The following is a 22835-nucleotide window of genomic DNA, read 5'->3' on the forward strand; positions in this document are numbered from 1 at the left end:
AATAAGATAGCCAAAACGACAGACGAAGAAAATGTGCGCCGCCTAATGAGCCATATTTCAGTAAGAGTTCGAGAATTCCTTCGAAACCGTGACAAATAATTCTATCCGTGTTTTTTTCTATAAAGTATGAAGAAAATACTACATGTGTGTAAGAAAAGATCTGGAATTCAATAATAAATAACTGAAATACACTCAATTGTTTGTACCATACAGGCCCGTTCGGCATGCTGGAAATTCAAACCACACAGACACCACAATAGTGTTGCAGGCCTAAAATAGCCGCAGTAGCCTCATGCCTCATTATTTCTCGTGACTATTACTCAAATTTAAAAGCTTTTTATTACGACCTAAATACCCTCAGATATTCAGTAAATGTTATTCGCCCAATTGGTATGAAAATCTTACCTCAAATAAATATACTTTCAACGTAACCTTACTGGCACAGTCGTTAGAAGACAGTTGTAACAACCGAAATACGGCTAATTCTAGTCATAAATAAGTTGGTGCAACTAGAAGTATTAAAAGTGTGCTACTTGAGTAATTCATGAATACTGTTTAGGCTACCGCTTAATAGGCTGAAAATACCCACACGTATAATTGCATTAACTGTCGAAATTCGAACATACGAGAGTAGTTCTAAATTGACTAATGTACCAACTGAAGGCATTTTAATATTGTCGTAATTGTCGTAATACCTGTCCTTACACTCCACTCAATACTTCAACTTACCGCCAAAAATTTATCATAGAATCTAATACCAAAAACGCCCAGTTCCTGTTAATCGAACACCTTTAGGATCGTAGAGGATCGCCGGAAGAATGGCCTCTTGTAGAGTACAAATTTAAGGTACGTGATCGCAGCTGGTAGGTAGACGACCGGATAAAGCGTGCCGTTGGTGCCCCGCGTACCTGTAGACATAAAATATAGACATTATGGTACTTACATCTTACTTCTGGCAGCATAGAGCTGAGGAAGCAAAAGAGGACAGATTTCACTGTACAGTCGTCCGGCATCATTGCGACGTGACCAGCCCTGTGTAGCCTCCCGACATGCTCCAGGACCATGATGGGAATCTCTCCAAATAGTGCCTACAGCTCGTGGTTCATACGCCTGCGCCACGCGCCGCTTTCCTTCTGTACTCAGCCAAAAATAGTCCGCAATAACTATCATTCAAATATGGCAAGCGCAAGTACACGTTCCGTAGGTAAAGTTACTGCTTTAAGTCCGTAGAGCAAGAAAGCGTGGACCTCCCGTACCAAACGCTTCTCATCTAGATCATGATTTATTTACAGTCGTTGGGAGTGTTTGCTAATAAAGATTAGGTGATACTCCGGACCCATTTAGATCAGAAGCCAGGCTGCAATTGGCCAAGGATACAGTGCCTTATTTCGCTCTCCGAAAATAGATTAGTCTGCCAAAAAAATTAGTTCAAATCTGAGAGAGATTCGCGGATAAGAAAAAATCCAACGTCAAATGCAGCCAGTTCGAACTGGAAATGGAAAAGTATTGGTAACTCATGCAAGTTTTCGGCTGGTAGTTTTTAGGAAAACTTGACAAAAGTTGAAGTTCCGATTTATTGCATGTTTCATACAGTATTTTTGCAAAAGCTGATATACCCATAGACCAACTAGTAGCAAAAAATGTCACTCCAAGACACGCACTTATCACCCTTATCACCACGTCCAATGTACACTCAAAATATTCTGCACATAACTAATAGTAAATTTCCATGTGAAATTCCATATGATTATCATAAGCCGCATATAAACACGATCCTTCCAGAAATACACATAAAAATTATACGCGTATGAATAGTATGTGCTAATTTTTCGCTTGCACATAAATGATTACTGTTTGGCACATAAAGATCATTTACTTGGCACATTGCAAAAATCTATATGCGGCACACATAGAAACTATACGAAAAGTTTTCTCAGTGTAGAGTTTACGAATGCGCTTGAACAGTCAGCCAGAAAATGAATACAAACATAATAGGAAAAATAAAAATGGTCAAAGCATGAGAAAAATAAGACCGTCTTCGCGACTCTCTCTCAGGTTCAAACAATATAACACTTGAAAATAAAGTCGTGTGGTTCAACTAAAACTAAAACTACAGTTGTAAGGCTTGGAACTGACAAAGTGACAACCACACGACCCCGCACCTCCTAATTGAGTAACCAATTATACAAATTAAAGTATTTCCAGGTATGGCCACGTTGCGGCGCAAGGTGGGGACTTGGGATGGCTAGAGCTATGTTGGGCGCTTTTTCCTAGTTGCGTTCCCCGTTTCATTCCCAAGGATTCTAGTAATGATGTAAAAGCCGCCTGCGATAGCGAGAAGTTGGTTACTGTTGCCCAAGATCGTTCCTCTCGTTTTGATGCCTGATCGTCGGGTCACATCCCTTCAATAGAGATACTAAATAGCATACAGGAATGTCCATCCCCTATACGCATTACTAACGGACTCGAAAGTGCCCCCAAAAAACGCACGTAGCACATTACTCGCACCAGGGTAGCTTTGATCAGTCGCGTCAGTTTTTCCAGAAAACCATTCTCCTGCGAATCATTATCTGCCATAGCCGTGCGCGCTAGACTGTATCGTATAATGCCTTGAAATCCACGAATGGGACGAATCAAACCTTCCATTCACTCCTTCGGTTCCTCAAAAATCCCTGAAATTGTGCAGTGAAGTCCCATTGCTACTGGTTCTTTGCCATTATTGTAGAATTTTGACGACTAGGTTACGAGCCTGGTTCACCTTCTCATAAAACTTGTGAGCATCATTAGCCTGGAATAGTTGTTCTAGCTCGTCACGATCACTGTCCTCCTTACGATCGTGGCCTACTCATTCCACTCATAATACTCATGAGTGATAAGTCGCTAATGGATACGCCCAAAGCCTTGAGACAACGCTGCCTGGTGAAGGAGAGCTAATCAAAGCCTGTCTCGAGGTCGCGCGTGCATTTATCGGGGAAGGGTTGCCAGACAAATTGAGGCTCTAAAGCAACCTCATCATTGCGGGTCATGACTGAAGGGAGGCTTGATTCCTTACGCTGTTCCCTGGTTTCGCCTTTAATTTCTACAGGATTCTCTGCAAATGCCCGACTGGTTCTCCTATGACACATTCAGTGGTCCAAAATCGAGAAAAGCGACCATCAGCAATTGGGTAAAAATATGCAATTTAAGTGGGGTAGTGTCTTTAGATAAGTTAACTACTAGAATATAGCGCATACTTTTATACTATTAGGGTGACCGTAAGTTCATCTATTGGGGTGATACAAATTTTCAGTTTTTCCAAATAAATCCAAAAAATTTGGTCTTCAGAAAATTTGTAGAACATACTAAAATAAGCAGCTTTGCTCAATATGATAACTATCTACCTCTTACTGGTTGCCAAATATTATGATTTGTTTAAAAAAAAGCAGTTTAAAATCAATTATGCTCAATAACTTTGCACTGGATTTGGTCATTAGTATCAAATGTCCTGCAAAGTTATTCAATATATTAAAATACACATTTTCAGCGAAGACTGTTTTTCACTATAATGCAAATTCAATTAGTAATAACCATCACCTAGAAGCAGTATATGTGCACTTAAAACCAGTGTTGCGAAGCCTACACTCGTGTGGTCTAATTTTCTCACCCACTCGTACTCATTCTTACGAACACGCCAGCATAAGCGTCCCTTTCGGATTCTCGCTCGAACTTATTCATGCATTGCGATGAGATTTAGTGGGTGTGTATTTAGCTAACAGCTACCTTCGTCGCTGTCGTTCTTCGTTGCAGCCCGAGCTGCTGAAACCGATTACTCGCGAGGGTTTGTACTTCCGCCCGTGAGTAGAATCGAGGGCGAGAATGAAGAAGAACAGAAAAAGTAATGCAAAACCTGTACCCCAGTGCGCCCCCATCCCTCACGGTCAGCTGATTACTCAAGAGTTATTTGTCTCGTGAATAAGCTATATGCAATGTGCTCTGAAAGACAATGTGAGGATGTGCATGCGCCAGTGTGTAGGTAGCAGAATGTCTGCACATAGCAACGGTGGCTGTTTGTATTACGCTTGCGTGTGCGGCGTATGCGTTGAATGCAATGTTTCTCCTACTCACTCGCGTGAGAGTAGACAATGTTGGCTTCTCGCTCGATTCGCAACATTGCTCAAAACTGTCAACCGTATACCTGGCACCAGGCAGCACGATAACCCGAAATCTACCGAGAACTACGCGTGAATACTGGATGAGGCACCACCTTCTTCCGAGGCGTTAGTTGCTTCAAACCTCAAACCCGGTTGGAGCCGAATTCGCTGGGCCATCGAAGAAGCCTAGAAGTGCCCATCGATGATGGTAATGTCGCAGCGTCTGATCACCAAGAATTCAAACGAGAAATCGGTATACTGAAGACCAACAACCAACGGCCGCTGGTAAAGCCGAACTTTATGAACCTGACCAAAAAACGCTGGTAACGGCTCTACACTGGGTTATTACCAAGATGTGGGAGGAGGTGGAACTACCGGAGGAATGGATGCGAGGCGTGGTTTGTCCAATCTATAAAAAGTTTGTTCGGTTCGACTAATGCAGTTATCGTGGCATAACGCTGGTAAACGCCGTCTACAGGGCACTCTCCCAGATCTTGTTACGGCAACTGTCACCGTTAGCACAGGGTTTCGTAGAGAATTACCCGCCGGCTTAATGGGGGCTCGCGCGACTGCTGACCAAATTTTTACCATCCGACAGATCTTAATCGAAATATCCGTAGTACAACGTGTTCACGCATTGTATCTTTATTATTTTAAAACAGCATACGATACAGTCGATCGAGACCAACTATGGCAGATAATGCACGAACACGGTTTTCCGCATAAACTGGCGTGACTGATCAGAGCTGTCATTGGATCGGGTGATGTGTTTTGTGTGCATCTCGGAGACAATCTCGAGACAAGGTGACGGCTTTTCCCGCATGCTTTTCAATATCGCTTCTGAAGGGGACATGCGATCAGTGGGCAACGAAACGAGAGGCACGCTTTTCACCAAGGGTAGCCAACTCCTAGGCTTTTCAGTTGACTTTAATATCATAGCCAAGAACTTTGCGATGGCTTTGGTGGCAATCTACGCCAGACTAAAACGCCGCCGCCGTACAAAACTGGTAATATACAAAACCCTTTTTGGGCAGGCAGTTCTTCCAGGACTTAAAGATGTGACGCTACTCACGGGGGACATACGCGCCCTTGCCGTGTTCGAGCGGAAGGTGGTGGAGTACAAACCGGAAGTGGTGACGTATACAGGCATTACTTGGAGAGATTCCCATCGTACTTCTGGCGAAATTCGGCAAGCTATGGTGGGCCGAACACGCCGTAAGAATGCCGGACGATAGTGCGACGAAACAGTTCTTTTCAACAACCCTACCAGCACCAGGAACAAGTGGGTCAACGTGCAACATGACTCGACCAGGTCGACAGTGCTTGGCGGCTTCTGAGACGACTGGGAAGTTGGTGACGAGTAACCCAAGATCGAGTTGAATGGAGACGACTGCTTGAAACAGCACGAGCTCTATGCTGCTGACGACGACGGTTGCCACAACGGCTAACCCGGTCCAGAGAGGCACTCATTTAAGAAAAGGACAGGAAAGCCTTTGGAGTTGTCGAACTACAGACCTGTCTCGGTGAAATACAGACAGAAGAGCGAAGAAGCATGGACGATGAACTATAAACACCCCAGCTAGAATTTTTATATGTATATAAAAGATAAAAATCAGCATTACGTACATGCTAATAAATCGCATTTGATGCGCAAAATTGGCATATCCGTGGTATATTGGAGGCGATATACATGATGAGGAATAAACATACGCTTTTCATCGATATAAGTAATTATATACGACAATATACGACAATATCGCTCCGTACTGCTATACGATTCTGTGCTGAATATCGTATGTATGTCAGCTATTATTATTATATACGACTGAAAATCAACTAGGGCGGACTTTATTAAGCTTTAGTTACGATTCCGAGTTTGTTAAGAGTTATTTACAATAATTTTTGGTTATTCATGCTAGCTGGGACTGCTTGAAAGCACTTTATTACAAATTTGGCCACAGTAGAAAGCTGCAAGACTACAGTGGCCAGGATACATTCTAACGATGTCGCATGATAATCCATTCGGTACGAGAAGCATAGGAGAATAGGTTGCATGATAACTGCTCCAGTTTGGAGGTGATTTGTCAATGATAAGACGACATCTGGGATGCTGACGACAAACGTCATAAAAGTTTTGAGATAAAAAGCTGATTGATACAGTGCGAGCTTAAAAACTTATTTCTTTAGTTTCTTTTGTTATCTAATACAGTTGAATTTTGGGCTGACAAAATAGGGAAACTGACAAAATCAGGATTTTTTTTTTTTTATTTTTCATAGTTCAACACTACACTTATGACCTTGCAATATCGAAGACTTCTACTAAAAATTAAATTTTAACCCTCAATTGGTCAACCGAAGGCTCAATGAAGCGGGCACAGCACACTGGTCCAGAACCTTTTTTGGTGTGCATTAGCTTTAAGCGAGAAAACTTGGTTTTAGCTTTATGAAACCTTTGGAAGAGTTTCTTAAAATTCTAATTTCTATCGTCCAACGGAATTCAACTTTTGTTTAATCCCCCTAAAAGTGCAATAAAAAATTATTTTTTCTTCAGTTTCAATTTAACACATTGATGTGTTCTGCAAAGTTTTACAGCATATTATTACAAGAAATTTTGCTGAAAACAGTAACTACCTCTTCAGCAAAGATAGAAAAATCCTATTTCTCATAAATGAAAAATCGTTAAATTCAGTTTTTCTATTTTAGCTGTTTTTTTAGTTGTTGTATGACTTTTTCCAGTGTTACAAAGTTGTACAAACAGTAAAAATACACCACATTGCTGAATATAGTATATCTCTATCTTTGCTTGTTTAGGAACTATAGAACTTTTACTATAAAAATACCCTAATTTTGACCCCGAATTATTCCCAAGATGGCATCATTTCATTCAAAAAGTCTCCCCAGAAAATCGGAATAGTTTGAAGCAGGCTGAAAAGTTTTATAAATCATGTATAAAAGCACAAAAGCTAAACAAAATTTATAGGCTGAGAAAATCGGGATAAAAAGCTGATAAAATCGGGGATAGACAAAATCGGGAGCTGACAAAATCGGAACATTACTGTATTTAAAAAAGTAATAGTAAAATTAACATTGACCTACTTGCATTTAGATAAAAATTATCACTGTATTTCCAGAATTCAATTCCTAGGGTAACAGACAAAAATGACTGCTTCCAGCCCTCCAACGAAATCCGACCTGTTGTATAAAGCCAGCAGAATAAATGTTGACTTACCTTGTATTTTTTCGCACAGCTTGTACAGTGCAAAGCCTTGGGTAGGGTAAACCAACGTCAATAACAGGAAAAAAACACATCCAACCAACGCATCCGAATCACCCTGCAGTCATTTCATTACATATGATTATCATATGACCTTAGTCAGCGCAATTAAAGCCGTCGCCACATTGACCCTTCCCCGAAAATACAATGCACAGAACAGAGTGCAACACTGGCAGATCTATTCGATATCGGAGCAAAGGTTAGTGCAACCATTGTGTGTCGGTTCGAAATCGAAATGGTGTACGTACCTATTGTGATCATAAAAAAACTGGAACATCAATAAAAAATCGCTTGCACATTTGTTTCCGTTAAAAATCAAACGCACACCGAACCGAGTCACCCTGCATAGCAAATTAAAACAATATGCGCTGCATAATACGCATTACTCGCTCTGCTTGGGTTTGCTGAGTATGTTTTTATTATTTACAGCACTCATTTGCTACTCCATCATTCGTGCTCATGAGGCAGAAAGCTGGTAGAACCCTTCCTGCAGGAGTGGAAATGCCGACGAAATCAGTGCAACAAGTGCTAATGAAGTGAGGGGTTAACATATTGACTGCAGCTGACGAGGCGTTTATTTTGTTTTTTTTTTTCTCTTTCAGTGCAAAAAAAAACATGTATCAGAGAAAAATATGCGAACAGACAACGATTACGAAATTATCAATAATCTCGGGAGGATCAATGAAAATGGTGCCGCCGGGTGGAACCATCCGATGCAATTTTATCATCGATTCCGGTTCACTACACTGACTACACTGGATGTTGTTTAAACGTTAGCGTGGTTCAACGCTGTCGCTTTAACCGAGTTGTCATTCATCATTTTAGAAGGCTCTCATGGATCATAGCCGAATGATTCCAATCTAAAATCGAAGCATCCACGTTCTGGGAGCCACACTATTCAGCGCACAAGTTACCAACCGCTACCGTTGCACATTATGCCACCGACATGACAGTCCCGAGGGCACTGAAGAACGCAGTTAGTGATGCGAGTTTGAACACCGGTAGTCAGCATAATTGCCGCCAGATGCATGGTCCGTTGATCTGTGTGTTGCGGATGAGTCGGTTTTTTTATTTATTGTTTTTTCCTTTTTTGTCAACCGCCGTGAAGCACGTTTCCAGTAGGTGCCTACCTTCATGGTCGTCTGTCCGGTAGTTGAAATAGGAGCAAGAACAAACAGTATTTTTTTGTACGATCGTTGTCTCATGGCTATTGCGTTTGTTGTCTGCCAACTTGCTACCTAACAAGTTACCTGCAGTTGTGTTTCAGGTTCAAAAAATGATAACAATCCACAGTGATTACTGCAACTAAACGCTCTTCACTTTTATTGACACACACACATTCGGGCAGACGGATTTCCGAAAATGGGCATATGGGATAGTAGTTAGAACATCAGTCGGGAGAAGTTTTTTAGAGGGGCTTTGTTTGTGGCTGTGTCCTTGTGGGTATAAGTTGATTGGAAGCATGCTACGTGCGGGTTTTTGTGAAAACTGTCTTTTTTGTGTCCGCGAAAGTGGATGAATTTGATTTTTTCGTCAACGACGATTTACAAAGCACTAAAGCAGTTTCCTTCGAGTCTTCTTCAACATTACTTGATTTTACAGTACAATCAAAAGAGCATAATCGAATCAAACAGTGCGTGCCAACTCAGTGTGCGTGCCAGAACTCGAAAGATTAGCAAGGGTCATTCCTTCTTTAGATTCAGGTGGATGGGATCCGTCGAAATGTCCAAGAACGCTCTTACAGATCGCTTGATCGCATCCAAGCCGGAAGCTCATTCGAAAAGGGTTATAACAGTACAGCATATGACAGCCTACCCAAGTAACATTTTTGTTGTAGAATAGATGATTAAACTATTGTACGACTAATTCCCGCGGAACAAGTGCTTGCTAAGCTATTATACAACAAAAATGTTACTTGGGTATTGGACGCACGCGAGACCTTATTCTTATTCTTATCCCATTGATTAATGGATAGACCTACATTCTCGGATTCAAATATGTAAATAAAATATATATCAGGGTGTACCAAAGATATAAACAGAATAAACCACTCACTATGGGCACGTAATCTCAATAATTAGAAGCCGTTAATTTGAAATTTTACAAGATAGCGATTCCTATGTAAAAAATGCAAGCATTCGATTGGTCCCATCTTGTGCAGATCTTGAGAAGATGACCATTTTGCCCTATTATCCCCAAAAATCATAGCAAAAGCTAATTAAACAGTATAAACCTGATTTAATCCACCTAGTGGTGAAAGGAACCTTTGTTATACGGTCTTATTTGCTATTTGAGATAGAAATCGACACGTCTTCGGAAAGTAATTCATGTATTGGTTAGGATTGCGTGGTGCGTTTGTTTACATAAAATTTTTGAAAACTGAATAAGCTTACAAACTTTGAACGAAATTGAAGTACCGTAAAACGGGGTAACATTGATCAGTTCAGGAAAGTTGGCAGTAGTGGTTCATTTCACTTATTTATGCGAATGGTCCATTTGATCAATGTTACCCCGGTGATCAATGTTAGCCCGTTTTACGGCACTTATAAATTTTGATAGTCCCTTTTCTTATGAAATTGCTGAGTAAGTTGTTACTAATGTGGGTTAGTACAAGTAAAAGTAAGTTGTAAGAAGAAATATTAATCTTTAACATATACATTGCGCGGTAAAGGTCTAGTTTATGGGTTTTTGAACTATGCATAATTTCCTGTCATACCATTCTATCTGATTCACATTAATAAAGTTTTCTTGAATAAATTTCATCAATTTTTATTGACCTTCGGTTACTCACGATGTTGTATTTTGTACAACATGTGCAGGTTTCAAGCCATATTGTTATAAAGTTACAACTCGTTGTTTAACTAACTTATATTCGTCAATAAACTTGTTATGAGCGAAATGTCAGAATTATTCAATGCATTAATACTTTAAATTGTTAGGAAAACAGATCAGTATAAACCGACATCACAGAAACGAAGCAAGCAGCATGTGAGGTATACCGCAATTGGCCTCAACTGGAATTTTCTCTCGTTTTTCATATGGAAAAATGGTGTCTGTATGCAGCAAAACTATCAGCAAATGTAAAATGTTTGAAATGTACCCGTCTGTTGGTAGTCGAGTAATTCGGGGTCAAAATCAAGGTACTTTTATAATCAAAGTTCTACAGTTCCTAAACAAGCAAACATAGAGGTATACTATATTCAGCAAAGTTGTGTATTTTTACTGTTTGTACAACTTTGTAATACACGAAAAAGTCATACAACAATTACAAAAAGTGCTAAAATAGACAAACTGATTTTACAAATGCATATACAATAAATAAGTTTTCTCTATCTTCACTGAAGAGATAGAAGGTTACTGTCTTCAGCAAAATTTCTTGTAATAATATGCTCTAAAACTTTGCAGAACATATTAATGTGTTATATTGAAACTGAAAAAAATAATTTTGTTATTTCACTTTTAGGGGGATTAATCAAAATTTAAATTCTATCAGACGACTGAGCATTCAATTTCAAGAAACTCTCCCAAAGGCTTGATAAACTTTAAACCAAGTTTTCCTAGTCAAAACTCTAGTACGCATGTTTTCTTTGATTTGGGCTATTGTGCACGCGAGTAACCGTGTTACAAAGGTTGGCGCGAGTGTTCGAGGGTTAATATCTTTTAACCGGTAAAACCAATTCTTATAAAATTTTGCATATATATTCGTAGTGTCAAAACCTCTCGTTTGATATTAAAATAATTGAAATTAGGTAAATTATCTTGGTTTAAATCATTCTAAATTATTGTTAATTTTGGTGTGGTGTATACGGTTGCTCATAACTTTCAAATTAAACGTCCAATCAAAAAATCATTCAATGGTGATCTATCCGGCTATATTACCTGCCAAATGAAACTAATAGCGCATAAATCGGTTTGGCCATCTCTGAGAAACAGGCGATCATTTGAACCTTGTCAAAACTGGTTTTTTCAGGATAACTTTTAAACCACTTGTTTGTTTTCAATAAAACGTGCCACAAAGTTTACCAATAGTAAGAGCTTTCAATTCGTACTAAGATCGTTGAAATTGGTTGTGTGGTTCCGGAGAAAATCGTGTCACGTAGTTTTCACATTTTTGCTTATAACTTTTAAACGAAAAGTCGGACCACGAAACAAGTGAATAGCAATATTCTCCACTATAATACCTTTCAAACAAAAGTACAAGCACAGAGAACAGACATTCATCTTAATTTCGCAACATGTGTAAAAGCTCAGCCGCGATTTTAAAAGTATGTGGTAATGCTCCTGCTACGTGGCGCTCACATCACTAAGAGGATTGATTTTGATTTTCAATGTCTGTCAATGCATATCAAAGCATTCACGTTTTCACCAAGGCGTCGCTGCAGCAACTAGCGTGTTGTTTATGCAATTTATCCAACCAAAAATAAAAGTAAACAACATTTATCTAAAATAGTAGTTCTTGAGTTATTCCTTTTTAATCATTCCGTAAAATTATGTTTCCGTAAATAAACCAAGTTTTTTTTTGCATTTTGGTTCAAAGTGATTCTGTGTAGCTTTCCACACCCGTTCGTATATATACGGAAGTCTTCATAGAGGTAAGGTTTTATGGAAGTCGAGCAAAGTTGAAAAGGCTGCTGCAGGTTCCGCCACGATGGTGTCAGACGGTACGAATGGTGTGTTCAATTGTTGAAAAACTCTAAACATGACACCTATTTACCGGTAATTACCAAAAAAAATAAAATCTTGAACCGTTTGATTTCTATTCTTGATTGTTAGTCAGGTTCAATAAATAACATAAACAAAGTTACAGTCGTTGCTACAGTAACTTACGTCAGAGTAGCCAGTATTCCGAATATGCAGAATATAACAAGACAATATATTAAATTTGGCAACGAGGGTATTGAACAACTGGTGCACCTCAAGAGAGATGTCGCTAGTGTCTTATTGAAAAGTTTACACACCATTTGCATGATATTTTATATGAGCATAAATGTCTGTTCTCTGTGGTACAAGCAGACAAATCGGTTCAGCCATTTCCGAGAAATAGGAGATAGAAAATAAGCAGCGCACGCACACACACACACACACACACACACACACACACACACACACACACACACACACACACACACACACACACACACACACACACACACACACACACACACACACACACACACACACACACACACACACACACACACACACACACACACACACACACACACACACACACACACACACACACACACACACACACACACACACACACACACACACACACACACACACACACACACACACACACACACACACACACACACACACACACACACACACACACACACACACACACACACACACACACACACACACACACACACCTGTAAAAATCATCATTTTTGTCATCCTGTAAAAATTTTAATAACTAAAAGTGTACTCATATGTGTTTTATAGTAAAGTATCTCATTAAACGCAGTTTATATGACATTTAGCGAGTTAATTAATTAAAACTGGTTTACAACATGATAAACAAATTGTGTTTATTTCCACACATTTAATAGCACTTCATAATTAACTCCGGAACAACTGATTAATAAACAAAATCGCTAGCAGGGCAATTGAATAGTTCACACTAGGGGAAATGTGTATAATGTGCCCCCCTAAGAATAAATGGATATATCTCCGTTATACTTCCCCAAATTAACGTTACAACTACGTGTATATGTTGGTATTTAAGCTGACAACCAATTGCAATTGGTTATTTCATTTAGTATTGTGGAATAAACATGCTAGGAATTATTTAATAAAAGCACCTAAATGTTGTGTTGCTCGTCTGCGCGGGGTAAAATGCCCCACCTGCGGTATAATATGCCCAATGCGGTAATTTGAGTATTTCTACCAGTGACAGACCAACTCTATTTTGTAGAAAGTAAAACTATTTCCTTTGTTTTGCAAAATATCGTTATTTTATGTAAAATAAACCTAGTTTCGGCCTTCTGGTGCACTTTTTCTTTTCTGCATGGGGCACATTATACTGCAGCTGTGGCGTTTTGTACCGGGTAGTTGAATTACCTAGAATTTGGACGTTGGTAATAAATTATTCCCACCACGGTTGGTCTACAATACTAATTGAATTAAATAATGGCAATTGGCTTCAACTTAGATCTGTTTACCTACGTTTATAGCCACATTTGCAAGGGGGGCAAATTGCACCACCGCAAGTGGGGCATATTGGCCTGCTTTTACTTATTTAAAAAATATTAAATTCTAAAGCAAATCAAGCGTTTCATACCGTTATTTTTGGCAGGGATGTCTTTTTGAAGTTCACTTTACGCAATCGAATCGCAACAACCGGTTATTTACAGATTTTGACAAGAAAATAGCTTATGGAAATGACACCAAAAGTTACATCGGAATGCTCAAATTTATTTTTGTTTTGTTTTTACAGCATGTGACAACTGTCAAACTTGCATAGTAGGCTAGTTCCATCAAATACTATGGTTTCTGGGTGGTTTTGCATTTTGATTTCGCTTGTTTAGCGAAAAACGAAGGGGGGGCACATTGGCCAGGGGGGGCACGTTATACACAATTCCCCTACATCTCGTATACGAGGAAAACCATCACCACAAAATTCCAATATGAAAGCGGAACGCCGGCGGAAACGCCTGTAACACACAGACGAAAATGTCACTCGTAAAAATGTTGCACAGCCGGCCACCTTGCTACAACAAAATGATTTCACCTGCCAGCTGCCAATCTCAAGAACAATGAATAGCCGCGACAGACAACACATTCATCACTTCACCCGAAGCGAAATTCGGTGAATCCAGCGAACCGCAAAAACATTCATCGCTCGGCATGAACCAACACGAAGTCAACGTAAAACGAAATTCATTCATGTTCCCATGTTGCACAAAACAAACCCTCCGGGTTCGGGTGATTCATTTCCGCCTCTTCCTCATACCTAGCTTCGGTTCATGTTTTCTTCACAGCGATCGTGCGCACGTTTTCATGTTGTTATGGCTGGCCGTTCGATGTAGGGAGTGAGGCGGCGGAACAAGCGGGTGGCCAGGCCGGCGGTAGTAGCTTCTTTCCTTCGCTCCGTGCTGGCGGCCGACGTTCGCATCGGTTTAGTCCGCTATTGACGTTCGCAGCAAGTGCACGTGTGGTTTGTATTGTGCCGTTCGCGCGTTCGGAAGTCAGCGCTTCGCGATCTCGTTCGATTTCAAATCAGCCGGCAAATTCATATTCGGTAGTCGCCGCGTGTGCACTGGACCGTTACTACAAACAGTACGGTGAGGAAACGTAGGTGTGGGCTGCAGAACAGCCGGTGTTCCAGAGTGGCAACGATCCGGAATGTCGGTGTGTGCAATGGTTTTCAACGAAACGTGATCTTACCGCCCGGATGAGTAATGAAAATTGAAAAGAATCGAGTGCGTTGTTATAACTATTACAACCGACAGAATAGATGCTAAAATTTTGTGATAACCAAACAAGTGAATCGTTTGACGACGAACCGCGATATACCTATAGTGGCGAACAAGTGTGCAGCGAGTCGCAGCAGCGGAAACTTATCAACACCGAACCGTAAACAATTGTTGTTTTCACCTGCAGCACAGTGACAGAAGAGAAGAAAAAGTCGAAGAACCGACGTTAGAATATGAACCGCTGGTCGTCCGTCCAGAACGCTGTACCGTACGTGAATGTTTGTCGGGCTCACCCACAACCGGAAGTGCGACCCAGATGGGGCATGAAGTACGTCTCGGCGAAATAAGTGCTCGGCAGAAGCAACAAAGTGGCCCGTGTGCGTGCGTTTAACCAGTGTTGGCGGCCTTCACAGTGAACGTGTAGAATCATCGTTTTTGGCAGATTATTACGCCGATTATTCACGGTCGAAACTGAAAGTGATCCAAAGAGTGTAATAGTTGAGATTATTTTCTGTGGTGGCCATCGGCGCCGGAACATCGACGGTGGCGCTGGTGTTGTTGTAAATCGACGAAACTTGAAGTAGAAAAGTGCTTTCGTAGAAACGCAATCAAAACAAAGCCCTCAATCGATCAAAGCCGAGCCCGGTGCTGGAACCACCGTTCGGTTTCTATGGTTACTTTCTGCAAACAAAACTTGGTCATTGACAGAAGCAGTTTATCGATTTTGTTCAGTTTCGACGATTGGTGTTAGCTGGATTGGAATATTCGAATTAAAATTTGCTAGTTTTTGGTGAAAAAGGCTCCGAAACCGCTGGTATAGTAGTGGCCTGTCCATAGTGTTAGTTTGGCTCCCAACAAAATGACTGGAATCGTGGCTACGGTAGCAGGTATCCTGCTACTGTCATCACTGACAGCCGCATCCTATTCATCATCAGTGTACGTAGATAAATCGGCCTATAAAAATATCGTCATCGAGATAAGAGACGGTGTGCCCGTGGAAAACTGCCAAGCTATTTTGCACAATCTTGAGGTAAGTGTGATTTTCCGATGCATTTTTCCTGCTTTGTTTCGTCTCTATTTTGTTTTCCAGTCTACCACAATGATTTAAAACAATTTTAATAGAAAATAATAAAAAATCTGATCATATATGAAATCTCCTGAATGAACTAGAAACAACAAGATTTTAATTCCACGTCGTATAAAAGTATCGATGCGAAAAAAATATCGATAATATCGATTTATTTATCCGTTTATTTATTTAAATCCAAACAATTGTTACTGTATATTTTGGTCTATTTTATTCACGTACGTTGAGGTAAGCTGACGTTTCAGTCAGCTGATTAAAGTCATCTTCAGAATTAATTTTGAAAACGAAAATACAATAAACAATATTCTTTAGAACTTCAAATAAAAACTATTGACTCACTATTATTTATTGTATTTTTGTTTTAAATAGTTCTGAGGATGGATGAATCCGATCAGTAGCCGAAACGTCGACTTTAACTTTATTTTGATTTTAAGTTCATCGAAAAGCATCAATTTATCTCTGATGTTTAATGCATATAATGAGTTTCAATCATTCATCGCATTTTTAAATGAATCAGAATTCTGTAATCAAACTAAAATATATGGTGGCAAGCTTTGTTTCTTAAAACCTACAAACTGGGCACACGTAATTTGGGCTTTTTCAAAACTATCGTACAATTTGGGTTAAAGAGTCTTAGAATTTTATATTTTTTATATATTTTTCGAGATGCAAACAATAACAATACATAAAAAAATCCAAGTCACTAATTTTTGCAGAAAGCTTCAGAAGACATTTTCAGACAACTCTGGAACCAATCATCCTAGAAATATTTTTTTAAGATTTGGAATATACATTGGAAAAAATGCTTTTTCGAACTTGATGAAACAGAAAGTTCAAATTAATTTTCATTTACCTACTTCTACTGCCACTTAAAGCGATCTTTAAAAAGGAGTTACTCCAAATCTTCAACTAAGACGCGCGAGAATTAGTTATTATTATTTTGGCGAAACGGTCTGAGACGACATGCGACTCAGTCAACATAATAATTAAACAGTGATTTTAAAAGGAAATGTGCAATTTTCCTCAATGTACGTATTCCATTAAGAGGCTCATGAAAGGAACATTAGACAAAATAACATTAAACTTATACAAAATAGAATGCAAAATAACATAATTAGAAAACGAACGCGACGTACAATTTAAAAAATAAATCAACAACAATGCACAACAAATACCCCAAAAAACACGAAACAAACTGACACATAGATAGAAAAATATATACAAAATCACATTATGCTATTTGGAGTTTTTAGTTCCAAAATAGCACAGAAATGATGCTAAAACGTTGCATGACACGAAATTGATACAAAAATAAAACAAATATTACACAAAAGTTATAAAAAATATTAAACTTTAAAATATTAAAGTTAGAAACAAGTATTACCAAATGGTACGATATTACGATTAAACAAAATTGTAAAAATAATACACAAGAGACAGAAAAAATTAATCAAATTGGACACCAAAATAATACGAAAACGATAAAAAATAAATCAAAAACTATTTAGAAATAACCCCAAAATTACTATAAAATGACACAAAAGAGTACAAAAATAATTCAAAAGATACAAAAGGACACAAAAATGATAATGTAAAAATATGATGTAAAAAATACAAAATATGATACAAAACATCTTACAAAAACGATACAATAATGATACAAAGATGAATGACTCAAAAATAACTCAAACATGACAAAACATGATAAACAAACACAAATCAGAACAAAAATTACACAATGATGATACAGAAATGACACAAATATGATAAAAAAAAGATTCAAATATGACACAAAAATTTAATGAATTGATTGTAAAAATTACAAAAAAGTAGTACAAAAATGAAATAAAAAATATACAAAAAATATACAAAACTGATGGCATACTATTAAAACAAAAATGTTACAAAAAAATACAAACATGTTAAAAAAATGACACGAAAATTGCTCATGACTGGTTTCAAATAAGAAATGGTCAAAAATCGATTTAAATAACAAATACAATATAGAAAGTATACCATAGGTTACAAAAAATAAAGTACAAATGGCACAATAAAAGTAAAAAATTAAACTATACAGAAACATACAAACATGTTACTAGAATGATAGAAAAGTGATGCGAAAATGACACAAATATGATACAAATAAATGCAAAAATGACTCAAAAGGAAAACACAAATTTAAAGAAATTAGATATAAAAAATAATCCAAAAATAATAAGGCTTATACAAATTTGAGAAAAAGTTTATGTCACCCCCCCCTTTGAAAATTTTCGAAATGTGAAGGGGCAAAAAAATAAAGTGTCATATTAGTCTGTTGCATTTTTTAGTGACAAGCGGATTTCTTCATAGTTCAATGAGTTTACATCTCTAAATTATCCAATATGTGCAAAGTTATAGTTATCTCGTTAGACTCGACTTTCTTTCACCAACTAAGCTTTCTGATTCTGCTGCAAGTCACAGGCAACTATTGTGCTTAATCTTTAAGTTCCCGACGTCGAAAATTGGGGCGCTTGCAATCAGACTTTCGCCTTGATGCCATTTTAATTTACCTTGTTTTAAAAGAATTAGATGGAGGCAACAATCAATTAAACAATATATTAGTGAAATTTGGTACCGCTTTTGACGGAGATATTCCGATTTTTGAATTGTAGTGGGATTATATTTTTCCCTCAAAGGTACTAGATAAGATAAAAATAGAAACACATTTTTTCGGGGTTTCGGGGCTCAAAATTGGTCGTTTTACTCCGTAATGTCCAGGTAACTACCCTAATTTTGGAGGTAGGGGACGTAACACTCAACGATACAGTTTTTACCATTCATTGGATGCATGCAGCATGCAGGATGTCACTGAACTGTTCGAAGCTTGAAATTTTCGAAACGGTGTGCATCCTTAATATACAAAGGAGAGGCCTGATATTCACTAAAAGGTTGATCAAGAAACGTGAATAGCTTCAGAGATTTGTTTTCTTAAAACATGTCGATAGCGCAGCATAAGTGTTCCAAGTAATAAAGTGGCAGGGACCTAAACTGCCATTTTCACACTATGATTACGATACTATGTCGTGGTTACCGAGTTCTGAACTAGTAAGTGACACGGATTTCGATTATTAAAAAAGCAAGGTATCTAACGGAGTGACACGGAGGTTCAAAACAAAATGAAGGTTAAGTTATACGTTTGTGGCTCTCTAAGGTGATCCTGTTTCACTCCACTATTATCAAACTGCTTCATTTCTACCAGGATGCTTACTAAGTTTGAAAGGATTGAACTAAAATTTAAGTACTGTACAAAATATTTGTATTAAAATTTTAATAATATGGAAAAATAAACGCTGGTTTCTTCTCATTTGTTTGGTTATTGAATGTTTAATGTTATTATTTTTTTCTTGCCCCCCCCTTTAACAATATTTTAAGACCAGGACATAAACTTTTTTTCAAATTTGTATAAGCCTAATAAAAAATGTACCAAAATAATGTGCATAATTGCAAAAATAACTCAAAAATCAGACTAAACCGACACAAAACAGAAACAAAAATGACTCAAAAAATAAAAATAATTAAAATTATACGAAAAAGTCGCAAAATAGTCACAAAAATATGTGCAAATGATACAAAAAGGACCAAATCTAGCACAAACATGATGACAATTTGATAAAAAAGATTCAAAGATGATGCAAAAGTCATTGAATACAAAAATTTTACAAAAACGATGGAAAAATGAAACGAAAATCACGCGAAAACAAACTCAAAATTAATACTAAAATGCCGCAAAAGAAATACAAAATTAAACCATAACATTAAAATAATACAAAAATAATGGTTCAAAAATAAACCAAACATGGAACAAAAATTACAAAAAAGAACAAAAACTGATTTAAATTACGAATAGGATGCAAAAGCTATACAAATAGCACACAAAATGTCAGAAAATGTGCTAATGACACAAGAAAAGCACTAAAATTATAAAAATTACAAAAATGATACAAAAAATACAAACATGTTACAAAAATTCCACAAAATGAGAAAAAAGATCAAAAACTTATTTAAATAACAAATACAATCCAGAAGGTATTTTGTTTATTTTGTTTATTTTGTTATAAGATACATCATCCGACTTAATACTAGTATTAATCCTAAAAAAGAAGAAAAACAAAAGTTATTTATATCCTTTAATAAGTGCAAATGGCACAATAAAAGAATAAAATTAAACAAACGATACAAAACGATACAAACATACTACAAAAATTAGACAAAAGATACGAAAACGACACAGAAAATAAAAAAAAATGCAAATGTGGCACAAAAGAGGTTAAAAAACTAAACAGATGAGATAAAAAATTACACAAAAATAAAAAAAATAAAACAAAATAGTTTTAAAAAGGAAACAAAATAATTTACGTCCAATTAATAATAAAGCAAAGCCTTGGGTTGTAAACGTCTTAAAGACTTGGCCCTTCTTTATCGACAAACTTCGCCGCCGGTTATTAGAGTGTAGGACAATTGCGGGATTAGTGCAGCGATCCTACTGACTCTAGCAGCATGGCGCATGAATAGGTATAAATATGTTATAATAATGATACGAAAATGGTGCAAAAATGAAATATACAAATAGGGCACCATAATTAGACGGAAATGACAAAAAATGATACAAAAGTAAGGCCATTGCAAATCATATTAAAAGTTTTTGTCACCCCCCCCCCCCCCCCCCCCTTTCAAATTGGCTTGAACAATCGGGGGGCAAAAAAATAATTTGTAGGATATGAATTAATTTTTTTTATAAAATAAATTGTCTGTGGACTCTACAGCCTGAAAAGCTTGAAAAATGAATGTACGAGTTGAGTTAACGCTTCTAGCATGAAATAGAAATGGAAATTCAAACAGCTGAATTTCTGAAAATCGGCCAAAAAAAATTTCTTTCGTTTTTGTCTTTTTTTCGTAGATTTTTGCATGGAAATTAACAACGTTTATACTAAAAGCAATCTATTCTTGCTTTTAATATATACGTTGTTAATTTCCCTGCAAAACAATCCGTGAAAACAATCTATGCTTGTTTTCACGTTTAAACTTAAAATTTTTAGCCTAAAATCCATATTTTTTTGCTCGATTAAAAAATTCTCTTTGTTTTTTTTTGCCCCCCCCCCCTTCAGTGGCCCAACACAGGAGGGACAAAAACTTTTTAAAATATTTGTAATGGCCCAACCCAAAACAGATAGACAAAATAAAAAAAAATATAAAAATAGGATACAAAAACTACATGAACATGATACAAATATAATACGAACAATAAGAATATGAATGTAAATGATACCTAAATGACATACTCAAAATCAAAAAAGGAATGAAAATAACAGGAAAGAAACAAAAATGGTACACAAATCACAATATAAATTATATGAAAACTGCACAAAAATGATGCAAATTAAAATATAATTCAAAAATAATACAAAAACAACAAAAATAAAGCGAAATAGAAGAAAAATACAACAAAATTACGCAAAAATGATACATAAAGTTCCAAACACCGGTTGAAAGCCCTATCAAATAGTAAATACATAAATAAATGATTCAAAAATGGCACCAAAATGATTCGAATGTTCAACAGGTATAAAACGTCAATAAAACTTGACCATTGTTTATCGACAGACTTCACAGGCGATTATTAGAGTTCAGGACCATTACCGCTCAATCCTAGTTCTAGCCAGGTCATTGTCCTGTACTTTAACAACCGGCTGCGAAGTCTGTCGATAAAGAATGATCAAGTCTTACAAAGACGTTTAAGGCCATGGCTTTGCTTTAGACAATTACGTGGCTAGTGCAGTGATAGTAGTACCGTCCGACTCTAGCCGAGATTCGAACATACGACGACTGGCTTGTTAGCCCAACATCTCACGTCGAAGCTAACTGAGCAGTGGCACAAAAATTACAAAATAAAGACGCAAAAATTGAAAATAAGAAAAATCACAAAAATTACCATAAAATAACAGACTGTCACAAAAATACCAACAACAATGAAAAAGAAATGTAATTTTAATATTTAAACCTAAATTTTAGCTATTGGCTTTGTATTTGTTTTGACTCACTGGATCCATCCACTGACGTTAGGTATGCGGACTTTAGACATACAGACGTAATGCATAATGGACGATACGTACCCGAACAGGAGCGAAGAGCAAATTAATTTCAAAATGTGTTATGGAAATCGAATAACTCATATCAAAATTTGATCTTGTCTTAGCTGACTTAGTTGGTAAAATAACAAAAAATAATACCAAAATGTTGTTCCTTTAAGCCAAAAGAATAACTACTTGTGTTATTTGAATAACAAAGCAATAACATGACGGTATTCAGAGTTTGAAATAACATATTTTAGTATTATTAAGGTATTGAATAACAAATGTAGTAGCATATGACATATTAAAAAATTATTTTATAAAATATTTATAATTTAAAATCCCTTTAATCAATAAAAATTTTTATGAAATATATCGAATGTCATTTTAAGATCACAATAAGATATGATAACAAAATCGATTATTGAACTCATCTTACAAACAATGTTTTAAATATCTACTCAATAACAAAATGTGTTATCAATGTATCGCCATATCTGTTAAATAACAAAATATAGTATTATACTTTAGTTTGATATTATTTTGCTCTTCGCTCCTGCTCGGGTATAGTGAACAATGGGTATAATGAACGATGAACATAATGGGCGTTAGGCATAATTTACAAAACTTCGCTTTCCAATACATACGCACTAAAACCAATCGTCGCCTCGCTACATTACAACTAGAGCAAGAGCCGCCCATTTAACATTAAGTCATTTTTCGTAATGTTGTTCGGTATAACACCGTTTGGCATAAAAACCTATCTCAAGGGACCATTTGGTATAATTCTAAAACTTGCAGTACTTATCA

General features: G+C 37.1%; 1 protein-coding gene across 1 annotated transcript in view; it reads left to right on the forward strand.

The window, feature by feature from the left end:
• The first annotated feature begins 15806 nt into the window (after nucleotides 1–15806).
• The window catches only part of LOC128732563 (calcium-activated chloride channel regulator 2-like), a 115135-nt gene continuing 108106 nt past the window's right edge, over nucleotides 15807–22835 (forward strand). The window contains exon 1 of the mRNA XM_053825837.1: nucleotides 15807–15861. The gene's annotated coding sequence lies outside the window, so the exon portion shown is untranslated. The remainder of the gene's footprint in view (nucleotides 15862–22835) is intronic.

Source organism: Sabethes cyaneus, chromosome 1 (assembly GCF_943734655.1).
Source record: "Sabethes cyaneus chromosome 1, idSabCyanKW18_F2, whole genome shotgun sequence".
NCBI classification, from domain to species: domain Eukaryota; kingdom Metazoa; phylum Arthropoda; class Insecta; order Diptera; family Culicidae; genus Sabethes; species Sabethes cyaneus.